The sequence below is a fragment of the Gouania willdenowi genome, chromosome 7, assembly GCF_900634775.1.
Source record: "Gouania willdenowi chromosome 7, fGouWil2.1, whole genome shotgun sequence".
Lineage (NCBI taxonomy): Eukaryota > Metazoa > Chordata > Actinopteri > Blenniiformes > Gobiesocidae > Gouania > Gouania willdenowi.
This window is the reverse complement of record NC_041050.1, coordinates 14859108-14875648: the sequence shown is the minus strand read 5'-3', so window position 1 is coordinate 14875648 and position 16541 is coordinate 14859108. Positions and strand designations below refer to the sequence as shown.

General features: G+C 39.6%; 1 protein-coding gene across 1 annotated transcript in view; it reads left to right on the top strand.

Moving 5' to 3' along the window:
• The first annotated feature begins 1352 nt into the window (after positions 1 to 1352).
• The window catches only part of LOC114467603 (DNA topoisomerase 1), a 703770-nt gene continuing 688581 nt past the window's right edge, over positions 1353 to 16541 (top strand). The window contains exon 1 of the mRNA XM_028454026.1: positions 1353 to 1386. The gene's annotated coding sequence lies outside the window, so the exon portion shown is untranslated. The remainder of the gene's footprint in view (positions 1387 to 16541) is intronic.

The following is a 16541-nucleotide window of genomic DNA, read 5'->3' as shown; positions in this document are numbered from 1 at the left end:
GCCTGTATTTACTCTGTTTCTGCCTCTGAGTTAGGAGCGAGTGGGAAGCTTTAACTTGTCACTCTTCACTGTTAGCAAAAGCCTTAAAAGACATTTGGTGAAGAGCTGGGAACCGATGGCGAGATTATGGAAGCTGCTGCTTTGTGTGTTCAGGTTTCCATTTTGTCACTTTGCGAGTGAAATATAAATATCACCAAAAAAAAAAAAAAAATTAAATCTGACAGGGTCTATGATGGAAACTTAAAGGGATATATGATTAATTAAAGGGTCTTTAAACTGAAAGCATCTAATGATATGATTACAGTATTTACACAATTTGTGTTTTATAATTATACATACAATTTTTATGTAAGTAAAGAAAAAAATTGTAAGGATTTGTACAGGCTGATACCTTTTTTTGTTAACCTTTAAACTGATGTTAAAGTATTGCTAACCTGAAGTACTTCATAGCAATGTACAGTATTGTCTACACTTCTCACTCTCTACACTGTGTTTTCTGCCCTTCTTTTTTCCAAATGTCAATCAGCAACAATAATGTGACATTGATTGTAATTCCTCGCGTAAACGAATGTACTGAGGCGGGGTGTTATTGTGTACTTCTTTATGAAAACTGCCTAATTTCATCACAAGGGGGAAAAAAAGCACAGCAGCCTCGGAGTGACAATCAAGCCTGCTGCTGTTGCGCAAAGGCTCCTTCTGTCAATCCAGTGAGGGAGATAAATCAAAGACGTTTCTAAATTTAGCTCTCACATAGAATTAGTGAGACGCTTTGTAGTAGAAAGCAATGGGCTGCTGGTTACTAAGCAACTGGTGCCAGGCAACCTTGTTGGTAAGCATTGATTGGGCTTTAAGGGAAGTTTGGAGCTCACGTAGCAGGATTTATCTTCAATGCTAAATATTACATAGGCTACCAATGTTTTTTTAATTGTTGTCGGTGACATTTTATTACAGAGATTAATGGAGGATGTGAAAAACCTTGATGTGTATATTCAGCTTCTAAATGCTGTTCTTTTAGAAAATCTGACAGATTGCTGTACTTGGCAGAAAAAGGTGTCTATAGACATAAGGCATTATATATGTTTGAACCCTTTTGTGTCGGCAATTGTCATCAAATGCAGTGGTGATAATGTCACTGAGAAAAAGGCCCTGATTACCTAACCCACTTTGAATTCGAGTTGATTTCCTGTGCGTGTTTCAAAACTTATACAATGCACTGTAAGAGTTTATTATAGTGACATAAGTGGTGATTCCCTGGGGTCAGTTTTTTAAAAAGTGGGCCGAGATTAAGCTTCAGAGATTCACCAAATTTTTCTACAGGAAAAAAAAGCCTATATATGGCAGTGGTGGATTGTAGAAAGAAAATAAGAAGAAGATGAAAAATGCAAAGTAGTCCAGTGATGTTATGCAAATTAATACACAAATGAATATAAAGTTAAGCAGTTTTTTTTAAAATACTTTTTTAACTAAATATATTATTCCTATCCTTCTGAATGATGATGATTAAATGCTCTGAAGACTTCCATACTTTTTTGCTGTTGTTGTGTCTGAGTGATTGCAATCACTTGTAATTTGAATTTGAGCTGCAGACCGTTATTTAAGAATACTAAGGCCAAAAAAAAATATATATATATATATGTAAATTATATTAAAAATAACATTCTTATTGAGAGCTGAGGCTACATTTTCAAATACACAAGGTGACAAAAGCATGCATGAGGAAATAGCACACAAAGTAAGGCATGGCTAGAGAACATTATAGCTACATTCATGAATAAAACAGTGCAATAGCAAGCAGACATGACAGGCTAATTTTATTCCTATTAAAAATTATAGTTTCAGTGAGAAGGTCATATGTTATTTGAGACTTAATGCTGTTTGAGACGAACACTGCTGCAAGCTGAAAGCTGTCATAAGGATGGCAGTGTCACTAGAACTCATTTTAGACAGCTGAAATTGTATCACACAGCACACAGTGCCCTATATCACATGCATAAGTGGTTTAACACACTCTATTATTCTTCGCCTAAGGCAGCTTGTAACAAATTATGAGAGTATGTGCCAACAACGCAAACACCCATTTTAGTCTGGTCCAAATAAAAGCAAAACTGAACCAACCCTGCAAGTCGCACCCCCACACGCCCACCCAGAGCAACCGCAAAACAGCTCCATCCCCAAACAATGCGCTGCAGTGCCACGCGCCGCCACCATCAACCTGTGCACACACTTGCAATGCGTCACTTGGCACAAGCCAGCACACCACACAGCACTACCGCAGGGTCCCCCGAGGCACTCAAACAGTCCGCCAAGAGACCCTGGAGGGCCCACCCCACCCACCCCATACCACACCCTACCACCCCAGCAGGACCCCCATCAGGATCAAATCCAGACATAAATAAATAAAAATAAAAAAGAATCAAGCCCAGATGCCAGTCACCGGACTAACCGCGCCAAAGGCCGGCCACCGATGGAGGGTATCCTAGGCAGAGAGCCCCAAGGGGCCAGCAGAGCAGCACACATCAACCACCCCCCCAGGACACAGAGCCTTGCTTGAGCAGCAGTCACCCCGGTGGCCACCTTTGCGCCAAGCAGACGAACCCCTCCAAACCCAAAACCCTGGACCCTCGTCACCTGGTCCTAGGCCACTGGCAATGCCCCATGCCGGCACCACACCAAAGCCAACCCATGGGAAGGAAGCAGGAGCACGAGTGTGAAAGCAAGACGGCGTGGTGGCAGTGGGTGGTAGAGGGGGAGCAAGGGCGACAGAGCAGGCACACAGGACCCCCCTCAGCACGCACACACACACACACACACACACACACACACACACACACACACACCCACAAACCATGCATTTATAAGGTGGTGGCTGTCTGAAGAAAATAATGTTTGTCAAAAGAAATCAACAATAGACCATTCATAGTTGGATGAACAAAAACATATGTGTTAAAAAATGGATATGGTCCAATCTGAAAAGTTGAAAATAGCAACTATAAAGGCATTGCATTTATATGAAATAGTTGTCTTGTGTACGTGTACCTTGCAAAAGAACAGTCGACCACATCAGAGTGTCTGTCTGCAATATGGTGCCAAATAATAGTCATTATAGTAGCATTATCCTCTCATCCCCTTTCAAAAAGCCTATTTCCAGTATCGTGGCTGATGGACAAAATGTTGATTTTGAAGGATAAAGATCGGGCTGCACCGTCCCACAAAAGGTCACAAGAATCATTTTTTTTTATGTGTGAGGATAAAAGTGACAATTGCCCGATAGTGAATGCAAATGCCCTGACCACCTTTCCACATGTGATACTACTCTGTTTTTAATAGTGGTGCCTTATTCTCTGAGTGAGTCAGGTCACAATATATATATATATATATATATATATATATATATATATATATATATATATATATATATATATATATATATACTGTATATATATTGTAGGAGGATGGGAGTGATAAGAATTCTAATATTAATTATTATTAATATTACAGTAATTTGCCAAGAGGTGCCATCTGAAATCGAGTTAAAGTGTTTCAGATCACTTAATTAGTTATTAATACCTTGTCATCCAGGGTTGTGAACGCTTGTCAACACTGTCTACTCTCCATATAACAAACCTTATGATTGTAATATTTTTATAAACCACAGACAACTTCTCAAAGTATAAACATTTATTAATCAAAACAAGTTAAAACCTACTAACACAATAAAGCTAAAAGAGCGCTACACTCACTAAACTAAGGGTAAATGTATATACACTTTAACGGTAAAAGCTTAGTAGAGAAAGAAAGAAGGAAGGAAAGAAAAGTAGCATGATTTCAGTGTGTGCCTGTGTGTGTGTGAGCTATGATAAGATCAGTATAGAATAATGTGGCTGCAATTATTTTAGGCCCGATAAGAATTTGAGATTCAGAGTACCTCGGTTCTGATGGGTCCGTGGTCGGTGGTGCTTCTCTTGTGGCAGAGCAGACTGGCGAGAGGAGTCTGAAGCAGCAAAGCGTGGCTCTGGACCGCTGGAGTGTGTCCGAAAGGGTCTTTTCCTGGACCTGGTTCTGGCCTGTGTTTGGCTGGTCGGTTCTGTTCCTTGTTTAGCGGGTTTCACAGCTCGTTCAGTCAGCAGGTGTCCACTGGTTCTGACCTGTGTTAGGCCTGTCTGGCCTTTGTTCAGCGTGTGCAGGCTTTGTTCTTGTGGTTCAGTGTTCAGCTCCTTCAGGCGTGGTTCTTGGTTCAGTGTTCAGTATCTTCAGTTGGAACAGGAGGTTTTATCTCTGGACGCGCAAGCTTGTTTAAAAGGTCTAATGAAAGAAAACACTTTGTTACAAAGAAAATAAAAGATTAAAGAAGACGTACATAACACTCCACTGGACATCTTAGCGGCCAGCACCAAAATCCAATGATTTGAATTTTGCGCTTCGGTTTTTTCGTGGTCTAAGCGATTCTATTGGTCGACGTGTTTTCGGGAGCCAATTAGATTGCTTTGGATGTTTTGTGGGTTGTGGCTCTCCTGTATGTGTGATGAGATGAATGAATGAGAAACATTTTGGGACAAGAAATATGAATATAACTCAGAAACCAGCTAGATTATAACTTCCAAAACGAGACGAATGCAGAGATCATATTTTCCCGGTTATTCTGGCACCAAACATGAAATACTTTATGCAAAGTTAATGAGAGATTCTTTAGGGATACTTTTACTGTAAAAACAATTATATGATCTTATTATAAGGTTGTCCTTGACTTCCTGTGAATAAAACAGTTTATTGACAGTGTAGAAAAATACATTTCAAACTTGAATTTGTGTCCGCTTTTAGGATGTTTCATTGTTAATACTTGGAGAACAGTAGACAAAAAGGAAAGGATTCTGTCATGTGCTTCAAGGAGGAGTGGGGGAAGAACACACAGTCGTAAATTCCTGTACTCAGCCCTTTGTCTTTGTTTGAAAGGGAAAAAGGAGGAAACTGTTTCTGACCAAAGTGGTCAAGAAGTATGCCGTGGTATCTGTCATAGACATGACCTCCTACGATATACACAGTATATATGGTAATGCGGAAAGAATGCAAAGCACTACACTGTTGTACGTGTGTACAAAAAATGATGTGTCCTTGATAATGACTTTTATTCGCAATCTTCTGTGCCCAACTTGCACAGAAGATTGCTACCTCAAACAAAATGTTGCTCTAAATGTGAAGAATGCCAATGATTAATAGCCTCATTGGTAATTTAAAAAAAAAAAAAAAGAAAAGAAAAAGAAAAATCTTTTTTTGGTGGCTCATTCCCTCATTAATATTCTGTAATTAGTTTTTACTTGCCAGCAATCATCATGTTGTAGACGGTGTCATATTTTTCAAAGGGTAGCTTTCTAATTTTGCAGAAAGGGTCTTTTTATTCCCTTTAGATCAGATTTAATTAACTTTTTATCTTAATCTAGGAAGACATATTGCCCTGACAGTTGTTTGATGCATGTATTCACATTTTAACATCAGTCAAAGAGTTGCATCCAACACTGTACAAGTTCCAAGAATAGCCCACTATAGGTCAGACAGAAACATAGCTCTTATTTTTGCCCTGGAATTAATCGTAGGCGTACATTTTATGGATGGTGTTCTATTCTTTTTGTTTAAACAGAGCTAGAGAGTTGCTACCTCTACCAACCAGGTTGACTGTTTAGCAGCTGCATTTAGTCATCCTCACATCTGTTCCCTGTCTCTGATCCCACTACAACACATTGGAAGGATCAGTCAATCATATTCACTTTCTAAAATATGCTTCGCATCACAATAAAGACACTGACAGCGGATTGATGATGACTGATTTGTTATAGCTTTACATATAGCTGAGAATGACTACATGGAATTCCTGCCTAAATTGATTGTGTTTTAGGCATAAAAGATAAACCGGGGCTTATAGTCAACACTTAGTTAATAGATTCATTAATTTAAATCTTAATCACAGCTTTTTTTCTAATAACTTACAAACAAAGCGGTTGCCCCCAAGTCAAAACAGCCTTAGTCGCAAAGCAGTGGCAGCCTGCCAGTGAAAAACACATTTTGAACCAAACAATGACATTCACTTTGGTCTCATTCTTCATTCATCCATCTGGTTTACAACTCGCTTACTTGATTTTCAGTGTCGCAGAGGTCTGCCAGTGCCTAGGTTCTTGTCTGTCATAACTCTCTATAGCTCTGTAGCTCACGTGGGCCTGACTCAGCATATTATGCATGCAGACGGTGTGTATCCTATGTTAAGAGCTGGAACTCAGATTGTCGCTGCCAGGGGCCTGGTTTTCTGTGCTGGTGGCTGGGGTGGTCCTAGCCGGCCACCAATGGGGGAGGGGGATCTTTATAGGGGCCCAGTTGGTCTGTCCGGGTGGGGTGGCTAGGGGTTCCTCATGCCTTGTTCCTGTGGCTGGTTTGGACGATGTGAAGACACGGATCTGTCTCCTCCCTTCTTCTTGTGTCCTGCAGTGCGGAGTAAATCTCCACAATCTTCGGCCGCTAAATCGTACATTCTGCCAGGCTCCTGTGGAGCAGCACTGTGGCTCCAGCCAGGATAGCGCTGGTAAACGCCAGATCACTGGTGAACAAGACTTTCGTTTTAAAGGATTTTATTTTGTCTCACGGGCTGGATTTCTTCTGCGTAACGGAGATGTGGATTGGTGTTGGTGAGTCGAGAGCCTTCGCTGAACTTTTGCCTGTTGACTTTACCTATCTCTCCACGCCAAGAACAATTGGGCGTGGAGGCAGAGTAGCGACTGTCTATAAGAAATGCTTTAAGTGTACACAGTTCGCTTTAAATATTTCTACGTTAAGCTTTGAGATACGTTGATCTTCCCGTGTTGTGAGCTGTTGTATACAGACCACACAAATACAACAAAGACTACTTAAGTGTCTTTTCTAATTTCTTAGCTGAAATAATGATGAAATTTGACCGCATACTGATTGTCGTTGACTTTAATATTCATGTATGTTGCACTGAGAAACCTATTGTGAAAGACTTTTTGGATCTTTTTGCTGTCTGTTTCTGGACCCACACAGGAGCATGGACATACATTGGACCCTGTTTTAACATACTGTCTTTCAGTGCGTAATTTGGAGGTGTGTGATGTACAGTGTTTTCAGACCATTTGCCGATTCTTTTTGATGTGCCTATTTTTTCGCTGCTGTCGCGTAATTAACTTTTCCACTGCTGCTCAGTTCTCCGCGGCTTTTGACCATTCACTATCGGCAAATGATTGTTCTTGTCTTGATTATGATATCGATGAGTTTTCCATATGTTTTGACTCAACTTGTCGATCAATTTTGGACAATGTGGCTCTGCTAAAAGCGAGGCGTGCCAAACCTAGATCTGAGCCGTGGCTTACTGAGTCCACTCGCGCTGCTCGAAGTGAGTGCAGGAGCGCTGAGTGAAGGTGGAAAAGGGATAAGTTGCAGGTTTCCATTCATATGTTAAAGAACAGTTTGCATAACTATCAGAAAAGTGTGAAATCTGCTAAGGCTATGTATTTTGCTGGTATGGTTACATCCAACAGGAACAACCCTCAAGTTCTTTTTAATGTGGTAAATATTGCTCTTAATGTTACTCAATCCAATAGCCTAGAAGCGACACCTACAGTGTGTGAAAACTTCTTGAACTTTTTTATTAATAAGGTTGTGACCACGAGGGCCCTTATCAGCCCTCCTTCTGTTGGCGAGTCTGACTATGTCACATGCACAGCCTTGTTCTGTCAGTTTGAGCCTGTGTCACACTCTCATTTCGAAAAGGTGGTCATTCAAATGAAGCTAGCTGGTTCACCCTTTGATCTCATTTCCCTGTGCCTGTTCAAAGACATTTTTTCTACAACAGCACCCTGTGTTTTGCATTGTATTAATGGCTGCTTGGAGAATAGGCGGTGCCTGCAAGTTTCAAACATGCTGTTGTTCAACCATTAACTAAAAAGCCAGACTTTGATTCTAACGATCCTTCTAATTTTTGCCCAATTTCCAAGCTCTCAGTTTTGTCCAAAATTTTGGAGAAAATTCTTTTCAATCAGATGAAGACATTTTTGGGTGAGCATGAGATCCCTGAGGTTTTTCAGTCTGGTTTTAAGTACAGTACTGAGTCAGCTTCATTAAGGGTTTTTAATTATACTTTGATGTTTAATGATTATGGCCACACTGTGGCTTTGGTGCCGTTGGACCTGATACAGTGGATCATGAAATCCATGAAATCTTGAAACTGCTCCTACTCCTACTCCCCAGCACATTCACTCAGGTCAGCCGATCAAGTGTTGCTTATGGTCCCTCAGACGCATCACAAACTTAGAGGAGATCGGGCATTTTCTGTAGTTGGTCCCAAACTGTGGAATGAGCTGCCTCTGTACATCCAACAGGCTGACTCCCTTCCTGTTTTTAAATCACACCTTAAGACATGCATGTTCTCTTTGGCATTTAACCAGTGTTAAAGGTACTTTTGTATTTATAATTGTAATTTTTATTTCCCTGTTGTACATCACTTTGGTCAACTGAGTTGTTTTTAATAGTGCTTTATAAATAAATTAGATTGGAATATTGTAAGTGATTTGAAGTAATGTAAAAATTGCAAAGAAAGTGAGACAAGGGAAGAATAAATTGTCTTTCCCCCTTTTCTCTGTTTTCACCCAAGCTAACTGTACTAAGATTTGAGCACTTACTATTGACTGTTCATACCTTGAGGTCAATTCAAGCAGTATACCTCATGTTAATGAAAGGACATGCCTTCCACTTGATCATCTAACCTTTCCTGAAGTTTCAGATGACATGCATTAGGAGGGCCTGTTAGTCATTCTCTTAGTAAATCAGACTCTTGACCCAACCAGTGTCATTTCACTGTAGGGCTATGGTAATAATGTCATTATATTGGATACCTGATAATGCCTGGAGCCAATTTATCCATACACATACACATTTAACAATGGCTTGTTGTGGCAGCAGAAGGTTTGTGCCGGTGCCCTAATTTGACGTCTTCAGAGCATTGCTGCAACAGTTTACTCTGGCAAGCACCATTACAGAAGACTCACTGACATTCACACATGTATGCACCTGGACACAGCCTTAGACGAGACTTTAAAGACAAGACCAGAAGGCCTGACAGAGTCTTAAAAACAGGAGAGAAGCTCCAGACATTACAAATCTACTTTAAAAGCATACATGAATATCTTATATGCCTCAACAGAGCACACTGTGGTTTGTACACATTTTGTAAATGTTGACAGGCAAAGAGATTGTATCCCAGGTTTTCAGCAGTATTTCCTGTGTAACAATGTATATATATATATAAAAAAAGATTTGTAAAGCGATGTTCAGCAGGTCCAGGAGTTGTGAATACCTTCTTGTTAAGGGCTAATCTGCAATCCAAACAGAAAGAGTGGCTTGAAATTGGTACCACAGCTTCAATCAATTAGTCATCCAGTCAGGAAACACTTGCTAACAGCCCCGAGGGCAGATCTAAAATGGTAATGTTGTTTACCTGGCTATCAATCATTTGTGAGTGGAACTATAGCCAATCTGTTAGGGTTGATCATCCCTGCAACCTCTGAGACTCACTCACTAACATCATTCACTGCGGGAGATGAACAGCGTGAGCCAGGCTTTACCAGAAAATTGCATTTCCTCTCTCAAAGCCGCAGCTTTCAACCAGTTCACATGGGATCTTCTCACTATGTGTGTTTGAAACATTTCCACCCGAGACAAAAGGTAAATTACTTTATTTTGTGAGTAATATGAGCAACATCAGCGGTCACAAGGTTAAAAATGGATTGTAATGTAAAATGAGAAGGAGCTACATTTGCACAGTATTGAAGTCTCAACCTATGTAATACCCAGTAATGCATTTGTTCCACTGACAATTTTGTCGGATGCGACATGCAGTCTATTTTTCAAATGAATACCCAAAGTTGATTCTGGTGAAATGTTTTTTTTTTATTATTTTTTTTTTTTTTTTATGCACAATGAATATACAGCCCTAAAAAAGTATTTGTGATTTGCAGCATCAAAATTGTGTAATTAAATAGACGTAAAAAAACATCATCATCAGAAAAAAGCTTTAATCCTCGCTCTTCTGTCTCTTTAAAAAATTCAACCTAGATTGTTATGAACTTTTATGAACTTTTCCCAAATATGATAATCCTGATATTTAAGTCATTTGGTTGACTCAGAAGCTTAGTTGTGCAAAAGTGGCTGTTTAGATAAGAATTACTGTTTACTATCTTAGCTTTTCCACAAAAATTCCAGACAGGGGAAAAGGAGTTTGGTGAGGCCATTGAAAATGACTTTCGGGTGGCTTCAAGAGATTCTGGACTACCATCCGGTGTTTTAGGAGAGGAAAGCAGTTCACTGTTAACATTGTGTACAGTGGGGATAATGCGGTGCTGACCTCGGCCCAGGATGTAATTGATTGGTGGAGGGAATACATTGAAGACTTTCTCAATCCCACTGAGGCACTTTCCGGTGAGGAAGCAGGGCCTGGAGACCCGGGAGTGGGTCCTATCTCTGGGGCTGAGGTTGTCGAGGTGGTTGTAAAGCTCCTCGGTGGATGACTGGATGTTTTGAGGCTTTCATGGTTGACTTGACTGCAACACTGTATGGACTGCATCAGTGCCTTTGGAATGGCAGATGTTTCAACTACAGGGGGGTCACACTCCTGAGCCTCCCTGGTATAGTCTATTCAGGTGTACTAGTGAGATGGGTTCACCGTATAGTTGAACCTCAAATCCAGGAGAAGCAATGCGGTTTTCATCCCCGTCGTAGAGCTATGTACTAACACAACACTCTCACCAGGATGCTTGAGGGTGCATCGGAGTTTGCTCAACCAGTTCACATGTGCTTTATGAACTTGGAGAAAGGATTTGACCATGTCCCTCAGGGGGTCCTCCAACAATATTGTTCCCAGTATGAATGGTGCCAGAGCATTGTCCGCATTGCCGGCAGTAAATCAGACTAATTTCCAGTGAGGGTTGGACTCCGCCAGGGCTGCACTTTGTCACCAATTCCATTCGTAACTGTTATAAAATGAATGTCTAGGCCAGGGCATCGAGGAGTTCTGGTTTCGTAGAGTAGAGGGCCATCTCCAGGTGGGGATCTTGCCCCAAGTGGAAGAGTTCAAGCACTTCAAGGTCTTGTTTTTGAAATGAGTGGACAAGTCTTCTAAATTTCAGTGCTTCTGGAGGAGACTTGGACATCACTTAAATCATGATTAAAGATTATGTAACTTATTGTTGACATTAAGGTTATTGCATGACCTTAAAGACAAGTCGAAGTCTGCTTGTGAGTTGTGGTTGTTGGGGGTTGTATGCTGAAAAACTGCAGCAACCCTGTGGCAATATTAAGATACATCTTCATCTCCAGCATCACAAATCGTGGATTTTATACCAAACATTAATATTTGAAGCGTCCTCTGTCGGTGCTACACATCTGTTCAGCATGCCTCTTTGTCTTTCGCTCTCTCTATGTTGTGTGTTCAGTATCTCCGCATGCATCAATGTCAGGAGTTTTCCCCACTGGCTTCTGATTTATGAGTTCTACCAAAGTCTGTCATTACTGCCTCCAGAAGAGATGCACTGATGGACTAATATGTCACCAGGAGAATCGCCTCATGTCCTGCTGCGTCTCACATTTAGATGATACACTAATATAGTAATTTACAACAAAAGTAGTTTTTTTTGTGAATAAGTCAGTTGTGATTTACAGACTTTCAAATACTGTCTGGGTGCCTGACATGTGTAAGCCCCATTGAGAATTTCTCAAAGAAAAACCCACACACAAGGTAAAAGTAATAGCTTCCTTTTTCACTTTATATTTTCTGTGTACCTGGCATTCATCAAACATTTCCACTGGTAGCCTCTCTAAGCAGCTGCAGATCCCAACCATCATCCCCAGAGATGTAAGCAGGAGGACAAAAAGGCTGCTTGAACTCTAAAAATACAGCAATCTCCATCAGTCTCTAGTGTTTCTATAATAGCATGAACCAAGGGTGTGATACAGTGTAATTATCACAAGCAAAGGCTCTTGGGCACAGCTGGAAACTCACCACTGGTCACGTTTAGATAGGGATCTCTGACATGGCTGTACCAAGATAGCCATTCATCCATCCGTCCATCCATCCATGGTAAAAATGGTAAATGGACTTGATTTATACAGCGCTTTATAACCACACTGAAGCAGTCCCAAAGCGCTTTACATATCAGCTCTTTCACCCAATCACTCTCACATTCACACACCAGTGACTTAGTGTTCAGTGTCTTGCTCAAGGACACTTCGACACATAGTCAGGTACTGGGATCGAACCCCCAACCTCTCGATCAGAAGACGACCCTCTACCACCTGAGCCACGGTCGCCCTATAACACCCCATGCGTTCATTCATCCATGCATCCATTCATGCTTCCATCCGTAAATCCATCCATGCATCCGTCTATTCACCCATCCATCAATTCATCCATCCATGCATCCCATCTATTCATTCATCCATTTATGCATCCATCCGTACATCAACCCCCATCTGTGCATCCTTCCATCCATCCATTCATGCACCCTTATCACTCACCGTTTTTCAGTACCCTAACCTAACTTTATAAAAAGCCTTGTTTGTTTTCGATATGATAGCACAGCTATACCTTGGCAAACAAAAATACTTTTATTAAAATGTATTATATGATTGATTGATTTTATTTAAGTGTCATGCACAAAATGCGGCCAGCCCTCACGGGCTTACAAGATGCTGAACCAAAATAAACAAGCCTGTTTTACAAACAAAAACAGTGACAAAGAGTATCCAACCACAAACAGCCTACACAAAACTTCTCAGACTGGATACAAAACATGTTGTCTTTTTTCCTACACTTTACATATAAAACAGACAAAAGCAAAATTATTATTATTATAATTATGTATTGATGAGCCCATCCATTTCATAGTGTAAAATTACTGGGATATCATGTGCTTCAAGATTCAAGACTTTGACCCAGCCCAACTAGCACACAGGCTTCGACCAATTTTGTGTTTAGATTAATCGGATACCGTGCAATTTGAATTTATTTAGCGTCAGGAATGAAGTGTCCCGAATGAAGTGTCAGGTTGATAAATTCCAATGGAGCTTGAAAAACCCTGTTCTTTCTTACGGCATATTACAGGAAAATAATGGTTATTTTCAAAGGCATTCATCTCAAAAGTTGCTGCCTTAATCTTTCTCTCACAACCAACAGGGGAAGGCTGCTGAAAGTAAGGCTTAAAGCTACACCTGCACAGAAGAACCAGGCACCAGAAGCACTAATGAAATATTCAACAATACACCAAGCCCTGAAAGGGACCAGAACAGAGAGATAGTATTAGTCACGCTTCAGTTAGAAAACTGATGCTGGACTGCTGTTATATCTTTAAATGTATTTCAGCACAGTCTGCTTTCACCATTTCAATGACCTTGTTAGAATGTTTTGACACATTCTGTTGCAGACTGAGATTCTTTGCTCAGAGACAAGGGCTTGGATATTTCCTTAGCACTTTCCAGTTTAAATAGCCTTCAAAGCAGAGTCGGTGAGATACAGAAAGCCATATAATTGACCTAACTCCTTCTCTAAAAGAGTTGATAATGATAAATTCTTTGCTGAGATAAACATCACAGCCATGGTTACATTCTTTTTTCCCTTTCCTTAGTCAATACACCTGATTATTGACATGAAAGATGCAGACAAAAATGTCTGAATGTGCCAAATCTAACATCTGGAGCCATTTTTATTTCATTTTTTTTTTTTATGTTATTGGTGAAAATTAGGTTTTACCTTTCAATCCTGCAGCAGAGAAAGAATATACAAAGAAGTCAGAAGCACTGATATATTTTCCTTAAATAATCAAAACACATACATTTACAATTATTGCACCGTCATATCAAAATTACATATATTTGTCTGATGGTTATACAACATTGTTGTCAAAACGAGCTATGGTTATACGAGAGTATATACTGTAAATTGTCATAAATCAAAGATTTAAGAGAATATATATGTACCCCAACATAAAAATATTATGAAATTAATTATAGCTACTGCACAGCAATAGCTGGGGCCAGGCAATTTTAGGCAAAACAAGAGAGCAGCAGGTAGCATGTAAAGACAAATTTCAAACGGCTGTCAAAAATTCAGGTATTAAGAACAAAATCTGAAAATACACATATTGCAACTATATAGAATAGATGTTGGTAGTTCATTTTTAACAATGATTTATTTGCTCCATAAGTGAAAAACCGATGTTTTAAAATACCATTATTGCATTGACTTAATTGTTCGCCCAAGAGTGAAATTTAAAAGACTCAAAAATTAAGTTTTTGAGTCAGAATTTTTTTCAAACTTCAAAATGTTGTAATTTTTTATGAAAACTCAAAATGTTTGTTACTGCCCAACATTTTGATGCACTGTAGACTCCAATTTTGATAAATTGAAAATATGTGTCAATCGTTTGAGCAGGACAGCCCGAAACAGAGCAAAAATTGTGGGAGGATATACGTTAAATAAGTTTTACAGTGTTTGAAAAAATGAAAATTAGAGTTAGTTAGTTAGACTTCAGATTTTGCAATAGGTTTAAATAAACAAAACAAAACAAAAAATGGTGCTGGGGCTACATTTTGGTGAAAGTTGAAAATCTTTTCCATTATGGAAAAGTGGATAGGAAAGGAGATAGGAGGGACTATTTGGACGCAGCCTGAGTCTGGTGATGCAGCCGTCTCTCCGTTTCTTAGCATTTTTTATTTTTCATCTGATCACATTTACATCTGATTCTCCTTTTCATCTCTTTCTATCCCCACAAATGAGCTGCTTGGCTTATCTGAATCCATTTGAGCTTGAAGCCACTGGTCTTGGATACACAATTCTCTGAATAATAGTTAATATAGAAATAATTTCATTTTCATTTGAGGTTTTTTCAGCATCAAAGAATACCTGGCCTTCCTGTTCAGCTTTTTGAACAGATAATAACCCAGCAAAAATCATGAGGGAATATTTCTAACAAATTTATTTCAGACTTGAGCAGCTAAAAAAAAAAAAATGGCAATGACATGATTGAAGGCTTTCGCGCTATTTCAGCCCTCATCCACTGGTTCCTCTTCCTTTTCTTCTACTACTACTACTTCCTCTTAGTTTCTTTATACGTTGCTGTCATTCAAAATTATATGCAGTGTCAAAAACAAAATGAAATATTTACAAATGTATTTACTATTTGATAAAAAAAAAAAAAAAAAAAAAAAACATGGGGTGAAGTATTTGTCATTCTGAGACAAAGATGGACAACTATGAAATGAAACAAATGAACTCACATTTAGTCACGAAGTAGCTGTTAACTTAGACAGAGTCATTATTCACTAATTATGAGTCCCCTTCAGGCAAATGTAAACTGATACAAAGAAAAACATTCATGAGATGAATGTGTTGAAAGCAAAGGCTTGGAATAAAATGTTAGTTCATTTTCATATCACTTTTGTTGCAACTCTTTTTGTTAAAGTAAGTAATTAAGATTTTTTGGGAACTACATTAATGCTGATATCCGAGTTTCTGAGAAATCTATGTTTATGTATGATTCTTTGGAAATGTGAAAAAAATACCTCACTAGTCTTTTACTGTGGTCTACTGCTGGTGGTCATTCATATACATCTATGTACATGTATATAAGTCCCTCCTTCGTCCTATAGAACCCTGTATAAATGGAAACGATCGCCGACTGCACACAGCCAATAGGCCTCCACTTCCTGCTTCTGAGTCTGTCAATCAAAGTGAATGCGAAACAACAGCAAACAGGTAAATATGATTTTGGCTCTTACCTGACCCATAGACCTAAATCAGTGCAACCCAATGTGACCTTGTTATGATCTGCGATGTGCGCACAGAAAAGTAGAGGCGTGGCTTCTGGTAGATTGGCAGAGGCAGTGGGAGGAAGTGAGGCTGTTTAGGGAGAGACATCGAGACTCCGGATAGCAGCTTTAAAGAATAGTTATAATTATTGTTAAGTATAAGGACTTATTGTATTTAATCGATACAGAGTTATAGCTACCAGATACCATTTGTTAGGTATTTGCAAGTTTCTTTGTGCTTATTATATTATACATTTATATGACATTAAGACATTGTTCTTTTTATTTCTTGATTATAAGGTAGTTTTTGGTGTGATTAAATTACCTCTTCTTTATTTTTATACTGTTTTCCAATTTGCGGATTTTTTGTTTCAGGCGCTTGAAAAGCCTACGGCTCCGCCTATAAATAGGCTGGGCCTGGAGTGCACGCTCTCTCTCTCTCTCTCTCGCTCATTCACCTGTAGACGCGGAGCTGGGCGGAGGTCTGTTCCTGCTCCTCCACCTGCGCTTCTCTTTTTGGGGTTTAGGTATGTTTTGTTTGTTTCTGATGGGACCGGCTGTCCTGTTTTGGTTTTCAGTTGGTTTTCAGGAGTAGATTGGGTTTTCTTTCTTAGTTTGGATGTGGTACTGGCTTCTACGGCCCTGTATAGGGTTGGCCCAGTACCGCATCTTTTTCTTCTTTTTGGCCG